Below are 18,456 nucleotides of genomic sequence, written 5' to 3'. Positions count from 1 at the left end.
GCACCGAGCACCCAACTGCGCTGTGAAGCTACAGTCTGCTCCCACCTCCCATCTCCTACTCCCCACCCCGGGGGCAGCTTGGCCGCTGTCTGATGGGTCACTTTCTGTTCGCATTCCTGTTTCCAACTAATTCTTTCAATTTGTCCCTGGTTAGTTTAAAAGAAAAGTGTCTCTGTGCTGGGGGTCATTCTAAGTGGTAGTGTGTTTGTCTGGTCTGAGCCTCGAGGCTCTGGTTCCATCCCCAGAACTCAAAGGAGCTGGGGGAGTCTGGAGGAGGAGACAGAACCTGTCTCTATGTAAACTCCTGGTCAAACCTCCATTTTTCTGCTCCCAAACTGTCTCTGTAGCCAGAGGAACTGGTGTCTGAACAAGCAAGTAATTATAACAATTAGTCATAAAATACCCAACCCTCTGGAAGCGGATGTGACTGTTATGTTTAAGGCCGATCAGCACATTCTAAGTAAATATTCTGGGAGTTTTGCATTCTGATTTTACCTGTCAAGATCAAAGCAAGCTCACTTCTCAGGATACTCCATTTCCATCTTCAAAACCAAAACAAACCTCCAGCATGAATTATGGGTTGAACACTGAGATAAGATTAATTACAGGTCATCAAGCCAAGCGGCAATTTGCATTCTCGGTGCTGGAGGGAGGAGGCGCTCACAGAGGCTGGCAGAACTGTGGGGCTCTAGCAGCAATAAACACTGAACTTACTCCAGAGAGGCATGGACTCTGCCCAGCAGTCCAGTCCTACAGTCCCCCAAAATGTAGGGCTGTGTTCAGAGGGAAGCTGGCACTTCCTGGAGAAGCCACGGAGCCCGGGGATCCTGCCCACTGACCACATGAATGGCATGAGGCTGTCCCTCATGTGAACTCGGAGTCACTGAGGAGTTTGTGTCACAGGACCTTGACTTCTTTGACTCCCCTTCTCGGGCTCTGCAGTAGAAAGCGCTGGCCTGCATTGGTATCTACTGAGGGGCTGTGGAGCATGCTAAGGTGGGTAGCATCACTTGGGGGCCATAAGAACCCCAGCTTCCTCCTCAAGTGAAACAAAGAGATGGGGGGTATAAACAAAATCTAGTTTTGATATGACCTCCACAGTCAGTGACATCCATTATGCAAAGGAGTCCTTGTCTGAGAGATACCTTTGCTTTCTGGAATGGAATGAATAGGGGACATTCCTTAGAGTGGTTTGGGACAGTTACTGGGAAGAAAAAAAAAAAGTTCTGTATGGCAACAGAAAAGGGGCATCCCAATTTCTCCACACAGTGTACGGATTGGAGGAGGAGATACCAGGATGGATCCAGATGTGCCCAAGGGCAGCCGAAAATATAATGGGTCATGATACATTAAAAAAAAAAAAAAGGAATGGGTTTGGCATGAACAGGCAAGCATAGTCTCGGTGAGTATGAGCCGCCGTGCCCAGACAGCCACCCTCTCCAGTCACTTAGCAGTTCTGTGGCCCAGGGTGTTTCTTTCTGTCTCATGCATCAGTGTTGACAACCCAGAGCCATCCCTTACTGGCTGTGTGACTTTGACCAGGCCACTTGACATCTCTGAGCCTCTTGTTATTTCCTCCAGTTTAGAAGCAGAACAGTAAAATGAAAAGCCTCTTGTGGGAAAGGCATATGACAAATGCTGGATTTAGCGCTAACAGCACACAGGTAACCAGGAATGACGATGGGCGTTTCCGGGTCACCACACACAGGACACCCATTCTGCTTTCTACTTCACATTCTAGGGTAGGGAAACTACGGCTCACAGGGCTTGTGACTTGGGGAACTGGAGGTTCACTGGCTGTGTACCTCTCCATTGAGACAGGTGGTTATCTGGGAAACTTGGGAACAGATACTTGGGCTGTGCTCCAGAGATGTGTGTTGGAAGGCACATTAACAAGCACCCCAAATTATTCCAGGGTGAGCCCTGGAACATGCCCATACATCTCCCCGCTGTATCCTGGGAGGCCTGGTGAGAGACACTTGGCCTCCTCCATGAGGGTTCCTCTTTGTACCCTAGCCCAAGACAAGCCCTGAATAATTGCTCCCTTGTCCTTGACCATGTGTGTTTGCTTTAGGTCTCTCTGGAAGCAGGGGCTTTGGCTTCAGGTCTCTGCTTCAGCAACTGCTTACAGGAGTGAACCTCACCACCTGGAGGGCCTGCCTCGGGGTCCCGTGACTGTGCTGTCTTGTAGCCCTAATGGAGCCCAAAGACAAGCACTCCTTCCTCCAAGATAACTCACAGGGGCCCAGGGGCCCCCCACCCCCATAGGGTAGACCCACTGTACATCCCTAGGTGGAGGAGGGGACATCACAGCAACAGTTCCAAGATTGCAACAGATGTGGGGCTGAAGAGTCAGGATTAAAGTCCTCTGGCTTTTTGAAACAAGCACAGGCAGGTAAAGAAAGCCTTCCTTGCCTGTGCTCAGAATGCCCGCTTGCCAGTTGGCTGTTTGAAACGGGGAGTGTATTTCCTACTCACAGGAGTAAATGAACAACCCCGTAAAACAGTGTGTGGCTGCTGGACCCCACCAGAAATCAACTGCTTATTTAACGCTCTTTCTGTTTCTCAAAGGAAACTAAAAGCAGATAAGGCCGCTGCCTCCCACGCAGGCCTGGGGAGGTGTCTTCTAGGTCCTTGAAGGCCTTTCAAAGTAGCCAGGTGGAATTCTTCCATTTAACCTACTTTCAAACCAGCCCTGGTGGCTCACACTGTAATCCTAGTACCTTGGAGACTGAGGCAGGAAGAGCGGCTGGAACAAAGGGCTAGCCTGGGCTAGGGGGAGACCTAGCTTTAAAGAAAGAGAGGAAGATAAGATTTCCTTCACAAAGCACAAAATTTAGCAGAAGACAAAACTTGTCTGTGCTTGCTTGCTGTTGTGTATTTAAAGATGCACAAGGACAAAGAAAGGCGGGGGGGGGGGAGAGCAGGAACATCACTTTAAACACTTTAAATCGGGCTCTTTTCCAGCTGGAGATGAACCTTGCACAGGCCAGCCAAGCGCTTTATCACCGAGCCTCACCCTGCCTAGAAATCAGGATAAAAGAGGGATGTCTCCACCACAGCTTTGCTTTTCCTCCGTATGAGCATATTAAAGACATTCTCATGTGGCACGGACACCATTAAATGCAGAACAAGCGAGGGGAGGGAGACAGAAGACGACCGACCGAGCAAGGGGCTAGGGAAGTGGCTCAGAGGGTGAAGTGCTTTCTGTGCCAACATAAGGTCCCCAGCACATGCAGAAAAGGGTGGCAGTCTGTAACTCCAGCACTGAGCTGGCAGGAGTGGGGAGGCGAGGATACAGGAAAAACTCAGGGACCCTCCGGCCAGTCAGTCTAGTGGAAACAGCAAGTTTCAGTGAGAGACTATCTGAAAGCATAAAGTTAAGGGATTGAGGAAGACACTGTCCTCAGCCTCTGACCACGTGTGCCCACACAAGCAAGCACACTCCCACACACTCATGCACACACTTGCACGCACAGGGCGGAGGAAGAAGAAGGAGAAAGCAAGACATGTGACGCTCCTCCCCCAGACAAGTAGTTTACAATCAAAGAGTGACCCCACCCACTAAAGAGGACAGAGAGACAGACACTACCATCCTGCAGAGACTCCTCCTACAGGGAAGGGAGCTCATGGAGGTGGGCTTCTTTCTTCAGAAAAGCACACTGAAATATTTAGGGGTGAGGCATTTGGGCTTCCACAGACTCAAAGGTTCAACCAAAAACATTATATTTGATACATAACTTGTAGAACCACGTTAATGATCTTATTATAACCAATGTCACATTCTATCTGTTGGACACGTGACTAAAGGGAGCATGCTTGGCCAAAAGGATAACTTTCAATTGCTTTTGATTGTTTTGTCTGAGATAGGGTCCCACTATGGCACCCAAGTTAGCTTCAAACTCCTAATCCTCCTGCCTCTGCTTTCCCAGGCCTGGCGTTGCAGATGTGAGTCAGCGAGCCCTGCCTTGGTTGAAATCTGTGGGAAGAAAATTCCAGCCTTAGACCAGGGCTGGGGACAGTGACTGCCCAGAATGGCTAAGCCACCTCGGCTGTTCTCTCCTTTTCCTCCGCCCAGCTCTGCTCCTTAGAAACAAAGCAACAGCAAATACGGTCAATGAGACACTTGGACAGGGGACAAGTTCTAGGACTGGAGGGGTCCTGTCAGCCATGTCATAGGTGGCTTCTCTCTAGGGTCACTGTGGCTGCTCCACTCCCTCTTTTTAGGGCCTTTCCTTGGGGGTGGGGGAGAATTTAGTTGAAGAATTCGGTTTACTCCTGTTTTATTCCACAAATCAGAAACAAAGGAAATAAACTGCTTTGACTTTCCCCATTGAACATGCAAAAACATGAAACGTTAACAGCCCCTGGCTCCACCCTCCTACCGCCTCTCGCCTGACCTGGGCTCCAGATTCTCTCAGAGCCCCCAGCTGTTTTCCTCAGCAAGCTACGAAGCTGACCTATGCGGCCCTTCTCCCTACTGCAAACCTTGTCAGGTGGAACTGGGCCTTGGGACCCCAGGCCTCCTCACTTGTCAGTGCCTGGGAACCTGGGACACCTCTTCCAACAATCCACGTGGCTTCGTGGGCTTTGTACATTCGTGGAATTTGTCGAGTTGTGAAGTTTAACAACCTATGACTTCAGACCTAATAAGTCTTCCAAGCCCAGCAGGGTTGGGTGGGAGCTTGGGAGCTGCTGCCAGCCTCTAGGGGAAGCCAAGAAGAGAGTGAAATGACATCAGGTGACATTCCGAAGCCTCACAGCAGCCGTCTCTGCTGGTATTGTCACCCTTTTAGACACAGACTGAGGAAAGGCATTTGCTGCCTTGTGCTGTTAACGTTCAGTAAACACACACACGCACACACCACTCCAGGCTGGAAGAGCTGACCCCAACGAGGTGTTATTCACAGATTAGCACTTTTTGAACGTGGACCAACGTCACTGCCAAGAGTTTCACCTGGAAATTTAAGTGGCTGTGTCTGCCCGTGGTGGGTCCCATGTCCACCCTAGCAATGTGCTGCCCCTCTGTGCTCTGGGACAATCAGCCATGCCAGGTTTCTTTTTCTTTTTTATTTTTATTTATTTTTTTTTTGGTTTTTCGAGACAGGGTTTCTCTGTGGTTTTGGAGCCTGTCCTGGAACTAGCTCTTGTAGACCAGGCTGGTCTCGAACTCACAGAGATCCGCCTGCCTCTGCCTCCCAAGTGCTGGGATTAAAGGCGTGTGCCACCACCGCCCGGCTGCCAGGTTTCTTTTTAAAGACTAACTTGATCTAGTTTTCCACCTGGATCTCTCCTAGGAAGATGCATTTTCTTTAGGATGCAGTTTTGTCTGAGAAGGAAGCTGCTTTCTTGAAGTGAGCCCAGAGACAAGCTGCAGCTGTACCCCTTCCTCAAGTAGAAATAAACAGGTATTCTGTCAAACGTGGGTCTCCTACCCACCCATGCCTGTTTGGCTGGGCACTGAAAACCTCAGAGGGTGGGGCCCAACCTAGAGACTAGCAGAGAAGTCAGCCTGTCTGTGCATCTGGGAGTCAGCTAGCAGGGATCACTAAGGAAGTCAAGGAACGCCATCCACTAGCTGGGTGTGGTTTAGGCACAGAACTTAACTTACAGGAGTCTGAGCAGTCAGAGCCTCTGCCCTTGCTGAAACACAAGATCCTGGGAGGACTCCAGCTCACAGCGCTGTCCCGGCAGGGTCTCGGTCCTGGGGCACTTAGCACCATGATTGCAGTTTGTGCTTTCTTCAAGAAGGACGGTTAGGACTTCAACCACAGGAGCCTGAACATCGTGTTTCCCAGGTCCCTTACTCCCTCTTACTCAAAGCCTTGGTTCACGAGCCCCACAGGACCGTCAATGTTGCTGAAAACAGCTAAAGCCCTATTCGTCTTCCCAACATGAAATGACTGCGTAATTTCCCATCTGGCCATTGGCATCTTAAGTTAAGAGTTAAGTCATAACCACATCCTGCTAATGCAGTAATCCAAAGTAAAATTTAGGCAGCCTATGCACCCAAATGATATCAGTCCAAGCATGGTGAAGGGCCTGCTGTGCCCAGGCTTCACTTCCGGAATTACCTGAGTTCCTCTCGGCTGGGGGCACCCAGGCTATTTTGCAAGCTTGCCACGGACAGTGCCCAACACAGCTACCTAACCCCTGTGGCTCACTCGACACCCTCATCCCACAGTCACCCCCATCTGGGAAACTCTTCTACGTGCCCTGTCCCCCCCCCCCCCAAGTTTCATCAAAATGCTCACATGATTCTAAAAATCCCCCTAAGAGGACTGTCTGAGATCTTGGGTTCTTGGATTCCACCAAGGTGCCAACATAGTCCATCTGCCCTCCTCACCATGTGAACCCCCCTTCTTTCCATGCAGCTCAGTAGATAGGATGCCTGCTCAGAGCGCCAAAGACCCTGGGTTCAAGCCTCACAGCTACCCCAAATAATTGAGTAATATTGCCTGCACTGCAGAAGAACCCACCTATCAGCTGTGGCTGGAACAGTTAGTCACTCTTACCAGGGGGACCAGACTGGGGAGAAGCCAGATGCACCTTCAGGTGTCAGCAAGCCACACAAAAGTGAAGGGACGCCGTCTGAGCTCTTTCTCCCACCACTCCTGCCCACCAGCCACTAATGCTACCCTGGCTCTCTACTACATTTAAACAGACCCCAGTGTTATCTTCTTAGACATTTTTCCTATGTAACTGAAAACGCATTAAATATTTGATCTCCTTTTACTACGATGAGAGTTAGCAGGTCCATAAATAATCCATTGACCTGGTTCATTTTTCTGGACAAAACTGATCATAAGAATACATACACACAGGGGTTTGTGTTGCCTGACTCTTAGAAATTATACCCTTCACATTTCTGAGCACTTTGAACTGAAAAAGAACAATTCAATATGCACCCTCCTCCCCCCACCCCTTGTGAAAAAAAGAAAATCTCCTTCATGGGCACCAGGTTTTTAGAAACAATTTGAATATACACCCCAGCCCCCACCAACTGCTGGTTACACACTTCGATGGTGTGATACAGCCCACTGGCGTTTCCATAAATTCTAAATGGCCTGTGAGCTGTCTGAGATGGCATGCGCTCTTCAGCAAGGCCATCCGAGTGCATTGAGGCTTGGCCCTCTTAAGTATCACTCAAAGATTCCTCTGGTTATTTGAGCATTCGTGTCTGCCAGTGTCTTTGCATAAAGCCACCAGCCTGTGTCCCAAAAGTAAAGCCCAAGCACGCACCACCGCAACTTTTGCAGAAGAGCGAGGCTGCGTCAGGCCAGCGCCAGGCCAGCGCCAGGTCCCCCAGGTTTCCATCGAGTCCCTAGCAGGGACCTTGCACAGTGAAGACAAAGGCGCCCTAAGCCTGGAGAGTCAAGCTCAGGATCGAGAGCTTCTGAAAAGAAGCGTGGGTTAAAGACGAAAAAGAAAAAAAATACATATATGTATTTTTTAAAAGGGAAAGCGACCCACCTGCGGGCGGCGCGGCGGCGGGTCCCGGGCTGCGGAGGCGGCGCGACCCTCGCGCCCTCGAGGCACCGGCGCTGCCGCTGGAGTGGCGCCGCCCGCCGCGCTATTTGTACTCGCGGCCCCTCACATGGTCTGATCTCTAGATAGCCGCCGCCAAAGAGCTCCGCAAGAATTTTTGCGTCACTTTGAGATCGAAGAACTTTGTTTCTCCGCGGCCGCAGCTCAGCTCTAGCTGGAGACAGGGAGGGGCGGGGGTCCACGGGCCCCGGCCGGTGGGAGGGAGACAGAATCACCCACTCATTCACTCATTTATGCTCACACATTCGTCCACACTAACACACTCATCCACATTCGCCAGCCAGGTCCGGGACAGGGCTAAGCAGGGCGAAGGATCTGGTTCTTCTGTTCTTGGACTTGTGTGGCAGGAGGATGCTACACTAACCGAAATTACTTTCTTCCCTTACCAAATCTGCCTTAAATTGTGTTTAGGTACTGTTCCGTGTCACTTCCTAAGAGTGCTCCGCTTGTTCTTGACTACAGCCAGACACCCCCCAACAGAACCGGAAGGTCTTTCCAAGGACTAACTTGGAAATGGTACTTTGTTCTGGGTTCTCTAGGTGGGACGAGAGCTCAGCCGGGATTCTCCCCATGCTGGGAGCCGCCCGCAAACGCTTACAAGTACCCCTGGGAGGAACCGAGGAGGAACCGAGGGTGCTGCGGTCTTGCTACCTAGCCACAGATGAAAACATTTTGCAGAAAGCATCGGTTCAGGTCCGCCGACCCTCCCGTGCCCGTGGGCAGCACTCGACAAATTACCAGCCTTTGAAGGCGCTCAGCGTTTCATGGGACTACATTGTTTTCAAGTGTGTATGGATTGTTTTGTTCACACACAGAGGCTTAAACATTAATCTAATGTTATTACATTCTTTTTTTTTCACCAAAATTACGGTAACTTTTTTTTCTTTTTTCTTTCTTTTTTTTCTTTTCTTTTCTTTCTTTCTTTCTTTCTTTCTTTCTTTCTTTCTTTCTTTCTTTCTTTCTTTCTTTCTTTCTTTTCTTTTCTTTCTTTCTTTCTTTTTTTTTTTTTTTTAAGGGCAGATGCAGGGCTTGTTTGAGGCAGAGAACCAGGACCTGGGCTGGCCAGCCCTTTCTCTCCTCATCTGACCAGAGCAGGGGGAGCAACATCGAAGCTTAGGAGGGAGATAGTAAGGGAGAGTCAGTGGCTGCGAGGAAGCTTCGGTCCCGTTGTTCCAGAGGGTCTTGAATCTAGACATCGGAACCCCCAGCTGGGCTGAGCTGACACCGGGAAAGGTTGGACCGCTCTGTCCACAGGTGTGGGCGGCTCCCGGCCGCAGGGATCATCAGTACGAGGCTTTGGTGCCACCTAGGCGCCAGGGCGGGGGACTGCAAGGAGAGGAGGGAGCCTTAGCTCTGGGGAGAGTGGACTGAAGAAGCCACCCCGGGGTATATTTGGCCACTCCATAATCTAGACAGATCTTAGAGTCGCATGGACTTCACCGGGCTCATCCTTTCGAATGAACACAGTGTCTGTCTGCTGACCGCCCCCCGCCCCCATAGTGTTTTCTTTGCAGACACAAGGCTGCCCAAGAATAAGATCGCTTTGAGGAGGGTTCTAGGCAGACAGTGGAGCATAGGTGACTTCAGCAGGAGCTAAGGCTCTTGTCTTCACTCTGGCTGTCCCCGTGTGGATTCATTCTGACGAGCTCACTCCTGACCTCCTAGGCCTTGCTTGCCTCCTTCTGCCAGGCTGCTTCCTCCTTCTTGGTCCTGCCACCTTGTGTGTGCTGTGTATTGGTGACATTCCTCCAAACAGAATGAGACAAGGGACTGCAAACCCTCTGCCATTTGTGGGTTGGGTCAGCCACTCAGTCACAGAGTGCCAGGCAGGCCTTGTCTTGGAAAATGATAGCAATGTTGGTCCAGTCAGGCTGTAGGGAATGAAGGGGCTCTCCACTTGGGGATGCCCAGTTCTCCTCCCTTGTGCTGAGACTAAGCCCAGGTGGTCTCACCTCTGACTCCCTGGCTGAGCTGCCCGGACAGTGTCTATCCCTCACTCCCACACTGGCCTGCACACATTACCCTCTCTCCAAGTGCTTTCTTTCCTCTTACCTGGAGGTCACCCTGCAGGGGCCACTGTCCAGCAGTTCTTCAACAGCAGACCTGGCCCCTCCCTGCAGAGCTCTGTTCGGCTATGCTGCCCTGCCTGCCTCCCCCACCAAGAGCCCTGCTTCTGACATTTGCTAGGGACACAGAGAGGAAATGCAAGCCCGAAACCCACAAAGGCGGTGCACCGGGTTGGTACATGGGGAGAGAGCTGTAGAAAGGACGAAAGGGCTGAGGAGACTTTGATGGAGGGGAGCAGTGGCTGGCTCTCTAGTTCTATCCCAGAGACGAGACACGGGGCTCAGCTGCTAGGGGCAGCCATCTTCCAGAGCGACGGACACACATTAGCCGCACGTGACGCACACCGCCATAACCAAGAGGACGAGGGAGCGTCCCGAAGCCCAGCAATGATGCACTGAGGAGATGACCAGGGCAAAGCCCTCTGAATGCCAGGCGCTCCCTCCAGAAGCGCTCGGTGCCCCGTCTGCCTGTCTGCCTGTGATCTGTTCACACAGTGATAGAAGACGGAAGCCCTCCCTTCCTTGTGGGCTTCTCCTCCCTTCCTCGTGGGCTTCTCCCTTCCTTGTGGGCTTCTTCTCTGGCCCAGGATATGACTACCAGCACCCCTCCCTTTCGGGGAATCACTTGCTTCAGAGGTCCTCCATGATAGGCCTGGGTTCTCTACAGCAGTCACCTGAGGCTGACCCTGCTGATAAAGATGGAGACAGATGAAGGGGTACCAGGGAAGGCTCCATTAGTGTTAGTGGGCTGACTGTGTTAGGGTGTAGGGGAGAGACGGGGGAGGGCCGGACACAGTTCTGACAGTGGCAGGGAACACTTAGTGAATGGACTTTATCTTGGTCACTTTTTTCCTGTCTCTTTTCGGTCATTCCTTATGAGTCTTAAGCTTCTGGGAAACACAGCTTCCTCCAAACACCGCACCACCCTCACTCCCGCCCCTTGCCTGTGCCTCCCTCCTGGCTGCCCTCTCCCTTGAGTGCCCACTATTTTTATTCCTCTCCTAGCTTCCCTATGAAGGGGTCCTGCCTCACAAGAGCCCGCATGGGGCCAATGGTGATGAAGCTGGATCCGCTGCTGCTGGCCACCCTATCCATGTGCTTCACCACGAACTAACCCAACCTCAGGAGCAACTTTGAAATCACAAAATAAAATTCTTGTCACATTGGTTCGCTGTGAGTGACATGCGCTGTTCATGGGTGGGAGCATCTGATATGGAAGGTGTAGGGGCATTTATACATAGGGTTCGTGTGTGTGTGCGCGCACACACACGTGTGCACGTGCGTACATTCAGGGCTTTGAAACAGCTCCCTCTGGAATCCAGGCTGACCTTGACTTTGAAAATTTCTTGCCAGGCTGAGGCAGCCTCCCTCGGGCTGGTCTTGGACATGGACCACCCGGCTTTGAACCAGGTTTGTTTGTGTATGTGGGGGTGGGGTGGGGCCAGAGCTTGACGTCGGTGTCTTTCTCAACAGCTCTCCACAGGTTTTCGAGACTCCGCCCTATTTGGCTAACGGAGGTTCTAGGGATCCCATCTTCCCACCACTGGAGTTACAAGCTTTTTTTTTTTCAACCCGGCTTTATTTACTTGTTTGTTTGTTTGTTTATAATATAGATTCTGGGGATTGAACTCTGGGTTCTCTCTTGCTTGTATAGCAAGCACTTTGCTGACTGAGCCATCTCTCCATCTCCTGAGCTAAGGTTTTTTATTTTTATACCCATCCTGTAGCACCAACAATAAAAACCCAGAGACAGATATTGGGGTTCAACCTGAACATCAGAAAAGCAAAGTAGCCACTGGCTCTTACTTCTACCTCGGACCCAAAATGGGTGATCCTGCCTCCATGAATCCTCAGATTCAGAGTGAGAGAGATTTCTTGTTTCATCCCACTTTATATTCCTCTCTAGTGCTGGGGTTAAAGGTGCATACCACCACCGCCTGGCCTCTATGGCTAACTAGTGTGGTTGCTTTGTGTTCTTGTCTTCAGGTAAGCTTTATTTATTAAAATACAAATGAAATATCACTATGCCATCCGACTAGATTCCCTCTTCTACCTGTAAGCACCCCTAGTTAGGGTCACGTTCTGGTGGCAGTTGGTTTCCTACTTCACCTTGGTAGAGAAGCCAGAAGCCCAGAGCTCCGGGAGGGCCCTACCCCTGCGTGTACAGATGTGGACAGCACTTCTGTCTCTAGAGGCCCTAATCACCCACAAGCTATGAGCTCTTTCTCTTACTGCATCTCAGAACCTGCCATTGTCTGCAGGCTGCGGGTGCCTAGGGTACAGGATTGTCAAGAGTGATGGGCAGCTGCATGGGAGGCTGATGCGGTCATCAAAACCAGCTGCTAGGGCTGGAAGGGAAACCAGCCTGGGTCCAGGGCTGGCATGGTGCATGCCTTTAAACCCAGCCTAGGAGCCTGAGGTAAGGGGCTGTACAGAGAGATTCTGTGCCCTAAAACAAGAAAGAAGAGAGAAAAGGGGAGGAGAAAGCCCCATACAGTGGCTAAAACGTAAACTAGTTTGACATGGAAGTACCCCAAGATTTACTGATGTGTGTGTGTGTGTGTGTGTGTGTAAAACGCACTCACCCAGAACTAAGTAAAAAAATTAGGATGCAGTTGAGGCTTTGGTAAGAATGAACACTGGAGGTGAGAACTCACTGATCATGCTGTATCTTTTTGTAAAAAGAATTTATGTGTATATATATATATATATATATGTGTGTGTGTGTGTGTGTGTGGGTGTGTGGATGAGTATACATCACACATGGCAGGTGCCCACTGTAGAGGCCAGAAGAGCATGTCAGACTCCCTGGAAGTGGAGTCGCAGATGGTTGTGAGCTGCCAGGTGTGGATGCCGGGAACCCACACAACCAGGAGAGCCTGAAGTGCTCCTAACCACAGAGCCATCTCTCCAGCCCACTGTGCACTTTTCATAGTATTAAGCATTTGCAGTAGGGGCTAGAGAAATGGCTCAGTGGTCAAAAACACCAGCTGTTTCAGAGGACCCAGGGGGTCCCCAGAATCCATAGGGCAGCTCACAACCATCTGTAACTCCAGCTCTAGGGGATCTGATGTCCTTCTGGCCTCTGCAGGCACCAGGAACATATATGTAGTTCATACATACATGGAGGCAAACACTCTTACACATAAAATGAAAATAAGTTAGGGCTGTTACAGAGAATCCCTGTCTCGAAAAACCAAAAATAAAATGAAATAAAATGAAAATAAATCTTTTTTAAAAATTGCAGTAACGCTTTCATAATTTTTTTTCCAGAAAAGCAGGTTTTGCATCTGCTAAACAAGCAAGCCTTCTGCCAGTGTACCATGGCCCTGCCCTCAAAGCAGCTTTATTTTAAATAATACATAAATAAGAAAAATGGGGAGGAGAGAAAGGCATCCGGGCTCAAGCTTCTTGAAAAGCGAACAAGCCCTGGAAAACTGCCAGCTCCCCTTGCCACCTCTTAGACAACACATGGGCCAGTGCCTCCTCACCTGCAGGGTGTGTGTGTGTGTATGAGAAGGAGGGAGACAGGGAGGGGAGGCCAGGGCTCAGCTCAGCAGTGAGCAGGGGCCATTTCCCTGTGTCTCTGTCTCCCTCCCCTTTCCTCTCTTGTCTGAACTCTCTTAGGCTCTTCTCCCCCACGCCGCCACCCCCACTTCATGATGACGAGGGCTTGTGCATGTGGGGAGTTCCCCACAGCCCCTCCCTGGGGTCCGTGTCTCTGGTCAGAAAGTGGCCTTGCTTTCCCCTCTGCAGCTTCAGGCTGCCACAGTCCCCATAGTGCTGCGTGGAAACCTCACCAAGAGTCACCTTCCTTTCCAACAGCCTGTTTCCCACCTCAGTGACAACTTAGCAGGGGACCAGGGAGTTGTCTTAAGCCCCTAGGGAGCCTGAGTGTCACAGCAGGCATGCTGGAGGAGCGTGGGAGTAAAGGTTTTAGTAAAATCTACCATTTGTTAAACATCTTCTAAATATATTCTTGCATAATGTTCTGCTCTCTTCCTGTCATATAGGTTAAATGACAGATTATTAAAAATAAATTAGCGTTATTTGTATTCAAGCAAAGTTTTCATACTTAATGAATTTTAAGATAACTTTTTAATATGGGTAACATGGAAACGGAGGCTCAGGGAGCATCAGTGGCTTCTCTAGGCTTCCACAGTCTCCATGCTGAATCACCAGGCCATCCCCTCTGCTCTTCCTTTGGTTTGGGCTAACTAGAAATAGGAAGGGCTCAAGGCAGAAAACAGCAGGCTTTTGCTCATTTCTTTGTCTCTTCTCCCTGAGCACCAGCCACTTGGATTGTGCAGTCCCAGGTGCTTTAAGAATGAATATGGAGTCACAGAGGCTTCTCTCCTGTTCAACTCGTCCCCACCCAGCTGCTTGCAGGGAAGCAGACCTCAGATCTCTGTGCAGACTTGTAACTGATTACAGCCGTCAGAATGTGGGGTACATTCAATCACTCAGCTTCTGATAGTTACTTGGAGCCAGGGGTTGAGAATACACTGTGGGGTGGGGAGACAGTTCCTGCCCTTGGGAAGCTGGCAGGAAGTACTGACTTAAACTGGAGCCAGGTGAGTAAGAACATCGGGTTTGGAGAGGTGATCTGGGTGCGGCATTGTGTCCCTGTGATTGAAGGATGTCCAAGCAGAACTTCTGCAGATTTTACAAGTGTTTAGGTCAGGAGAGCCATAAGGGCCCCTGTAGGTGAGACCCGGGGATGGACAGATGCTGCAGTTGGAAACACTCCGTCAAGTCCAAGGAAGTCACCACGGTCCTGCCTCAGCTGTCCTAGCCTTCAGCAGCAGGCATGGGGCAGCTGGAAAGAAAGGACCGGAGTTCACCGGGCCCATTTCCTGCTGCGCCTCTGCATAAGGGGTCCTTCAGGGATAAACAGGAGGGTAAGCTGAGGGCAACTGTACCCTCCTGCAGGCTGGCATGAGCCAAATGTGCTAGTTTCAATTCATGTGCCCCACAACCCCAGCATGAGAGTCATGAACATGTTGTCCAAAGTATGAGAGGGCTCATCTGGAATCGCTTTAAAAACAAAATCAACAAATGACTAACTGCAGCCATGGAGCAACGGGGCACTCCCTTCCCACAGGAGGCACTTGAGAATGCCTAGCCGGTACCCGCAACCACATGGGAAGATGTGTCCCATTATCTGGTCTTAGTTTCTGACAGTCAGCATGACTCTCAGGCCATCCAGAGTCACCAACTTTGCCTTCCGGTGCTGATGCGTTAGGGAGGACAAGCCCTCACCGTCCATTCCTGGCACCCAGAAGACACAGCTGACATTCTTTGCTTCCACTTACCAGATCTTTTTTGGGTTTGTTTGTTTTGTTTGTTCATTTGAGACAGAGTCTCACTATGCAGCCCTGGCTAGCCTTGAACTTAGAGATCTGCTGGCCTCTGCCTCCTGAGTGCTGGGATGATAGCATTAGTCAAGGCTAGCCTTGAACTCTCAGTAACCCTCCTGCTACAAGCCTCCCGAGTACTGGGGATATAGGTGTGGACCTGCACACGGGCTCATCTGGGTCCTGTCTTTGGGGAAAAAAAAAGTAGCTAATAAAAGTTTGTTTTTGGAGGTACTGTTTGATAGATGGCTGGTTTGGTTGGGGACTTTTGCATCCATGTTTGTAGGTGAAATTTACACGGTTGTTTTTATTATGTTGTACCAGACTTAAAAACAAACAATTCTTTAGGCCATAAGGTAGTTTATTGTGTTAAGCACACACGTGTTGCCCATGCACAGAGGCCAGGGGTTGGTGGCAGACGTCTGTCTCTATTTGGAGAGTCTCATTGAGATGTTTCTGCTGGACCGGCTGGCCAATGCCCTCAGAATCCACCTGTCCCCTGTAGCACAGACTGGTCTCAAACTTGCTGTATAGTCACGGATGACCACAAATTCCTGATGCTGTTGCCCCTACTTCCTCCCCCAAATCTGCAGCTACGGGCATCAGCTGCCACAGTCAAGTGTCCTTTTGCTTACTTATTAAAAACTTGCCGAGTCTTACAAAAGATTTGTTACTCTTTAAAAAGAATTTTGGGCTTTGTGAATCCATTTAGCCTCTGTTGGTGTATCTTCCTTTGGGCTTAATCCTTTCTGATCCCTTTTGATATACACTTATATAACTAATCTAATTATAATTCAGGTTAAACTTCCTGTGATCATGAGTTAATTTTTAAAGATAGGGACACACTTCAACTGGTCTTCTAATTTTGGTTCTTCACTTAAGTGTCCTATGGTTGGAGTGTACGCTATAAGGGTTGAATTTTAGAGTTTCACATGTGGTGTGTGAACATAGCTCCGTGACAGCATTTGCTAGGGCAGGACCCAGGTTCAATCCTTGGTGCCAGAAAAAAAAAAAAAGTCCCACTCATGCTCAAAACGTACATTCAGCTGTGAGATGATCCCCACAGCAGCCTCGTAGCAAACACACTGAATGCTGTTTCTTTTATATACTCACCAACTTCCCGTTGTTCAATCTCTTGGTAATCATGAAGTTTCTTAAACTCCCATTATGATGTGGATTGCTTGTATTTTCATATAGTTTTCAGTTTTTCATGTATTTTGAGGTGTTATTAGGAGCACAGAATTTAAGGTCTTCATATTTTTCTGGGAATGGGTAAAGTCATGCAACGAGTCCATGTCTATGGACGTTTCTGCTTCAGTACCTTTCCAGGGCCGCTGTGTTACCCGACTCCAGGGAGGCATTCACACTGCAGCTGGACCGATGGGCTACTCTGAATGGCCCTCCTTCTGTGGCTTGTGGCTTCACCAGGCTTGTTTTGGTTTGTACACTACCTGAGAGAGCTTTTGAGAAAGGCTGGATTGGACCTGGCTCTGTGGCTGAGGATGGCCTTGAATCCGGGTCCTCCTCCACAGGCTTCACAAGGCACCGCTATGCCGGGTAATGCATTTTTATATTGAAGGCCACCTATGTCTCTTATACTCAGCACATAGCTCAATTTCCTTTTAAAATGCAATTAAGTATTGCTTAGAGGAACATTGAATACGTTTATATAAACTATACCCTGAGTCAGGCACACTTCTCTTTTATCTCACTGGATGGCCCTGGCTGGAATTTATAGACCATGGCTGTCCTTGAACTCAAAGACCCTCCGGTCTCCACCTCTTGGGTGCTTAGAGTCAAGTCAGGAGCCACCACCAAACCTGGTCACATACCCTACTTTATTTTGATATTCTACTTTTCTTGCTATTTTCTCCCATCCTGCCTTCTTCTTTCTTTCTTTCTTTCTTTTTTTTTTTTGATTTTCAAGACGGTTTCTCCGTAGCTTTTTGGTTCCTGTCCTGGAACTAGCTCTTGTAGACCAGGCTGGCCTCAAACTCACAGAGATCCACCTGCCTCTGCCTCTCGAGTGCTGGGATTAAAGGCGTGCGCCACCACCGCCCGTCTATCCTGCCTTCTTTTTAAATGTTTAGTACATGTTTATTATTGTGTGTCATGTGTAGGGTTATGTGATGTGTGTGGTTAAACACAGACATGCACATGACATTCGGAGGCCAGAGAACAACTTTCAGTTGGTCCTCTCCTTCCACCAAGGGGCCTGAGGCTCGAACTCACTCACGTCAGGCTTGGCCAGCAAGCACTTCTCAGCAGAGTCTTCTCAGGGGCCCGCACTGTCTTCTATGGACTGTCTGTGTTTTCTTACTCTGTTCGCCCTTGGCTGGGAACTATCTTACGTCTATCCCAGGAATCCAATAATGTTTAGCATCTGTGTTAACACACCAATACCTAAAATTAACACTTTTATCTTCTACCCAAATGATAAGACTTTCAATGAGTCAACTCAGTTACCTGCCTCTCCAGCTACCTTTATGACTCTGGGGTTTTCTTTTTGGGGGGGGAAGGGGGTGTTTTGAGACCAGGCCTCACTGTGTAGCTGGTCTGGGCTTCCTTATTTTAGTTTTCTTCTGAGCTCTGTCAGACCGACGGGCCCTGGTGGGCTGGATGCTGCTATGCTTAGCAGTCTGTGCTCTCTGTGCACTGATGTGTTAAGGATGCACTTAGGGGTCACCTCCTTCTTTGGGGAAAAACTCAATTTTTCTTTTTCTTTTTTTTTTTTTTTTTTGGAAAAATGCCCTTTATTTCATCTCAATCTTGAAAGGCAGTTTTACTGAGTACAGAGTTCTAGCTTTTGTTTTTCTCATATCATTTTTATTTGTTTTGTTCAAAACAGGCTCTTGGTCTCAGTCCACCCTGGTCTGGAACTCATTATGTATTCTAGGCTGACCTTGAGCTCTTGGCAATCCTCCTGACTCAGCCCTTCAGTGCCTGCGCCACTACTCTCCACCTCTCCTAGCACTCCCAAATGCACTCCAGGGTTTCTGGTAAACATAGTTAAAGTGAGAAGGTAGCCATCAGTTTCCTTGGCCTCAGTTTGGAGGTGACCCGAATTTTCAGATCTGTGTAGGGGCGACTATTACCCTAGACCAGGATGACTCGAATGCTGTGGACATACTGGCTAAGGTCTGAGTCTTTATCGGATTTGACAAACAACATCCCCTGCTAGGGCTAGGAACAATTGGGGAGCCACAAAAATCAGGGACGCAGACATTGATGTAAATGCTACATGGAAGCGCTGCTCAATGTTCATTGAAACAGATACAGTCTGTTTGCCTATGCTCGTTAGCCCCTAAGCCCAGACCCATCAGAGGCCCCACCTTGAGAGAGAAACACTGGATCTGGGTGGGACGATGGCAGGGACACAGGCTCTCAGATCTGCAGAGGCCATGAGGATAAGGGTGGGCAGGCCCAGGATGGGTTGGATCCTGCAGGAAACCCTGAGCTCTGACCCTGGTTCTTCACTTTGATGA

Source organism: Chionomys nivalis, chromosome 7 (assembly GCF_950005125.1).
Source record: "Chionomys nivalis chromosome 7, mChiNiv1.1, whole genome shotgun sequence".
NCBI lineage: Eukaryota > Metazoa > Chordata > Mammalia > Rodentia > Cricetidae > Chionomys > Chionomys nivalis.
This window is presented reverse-complemented; position numbering follows the sequence as displayed.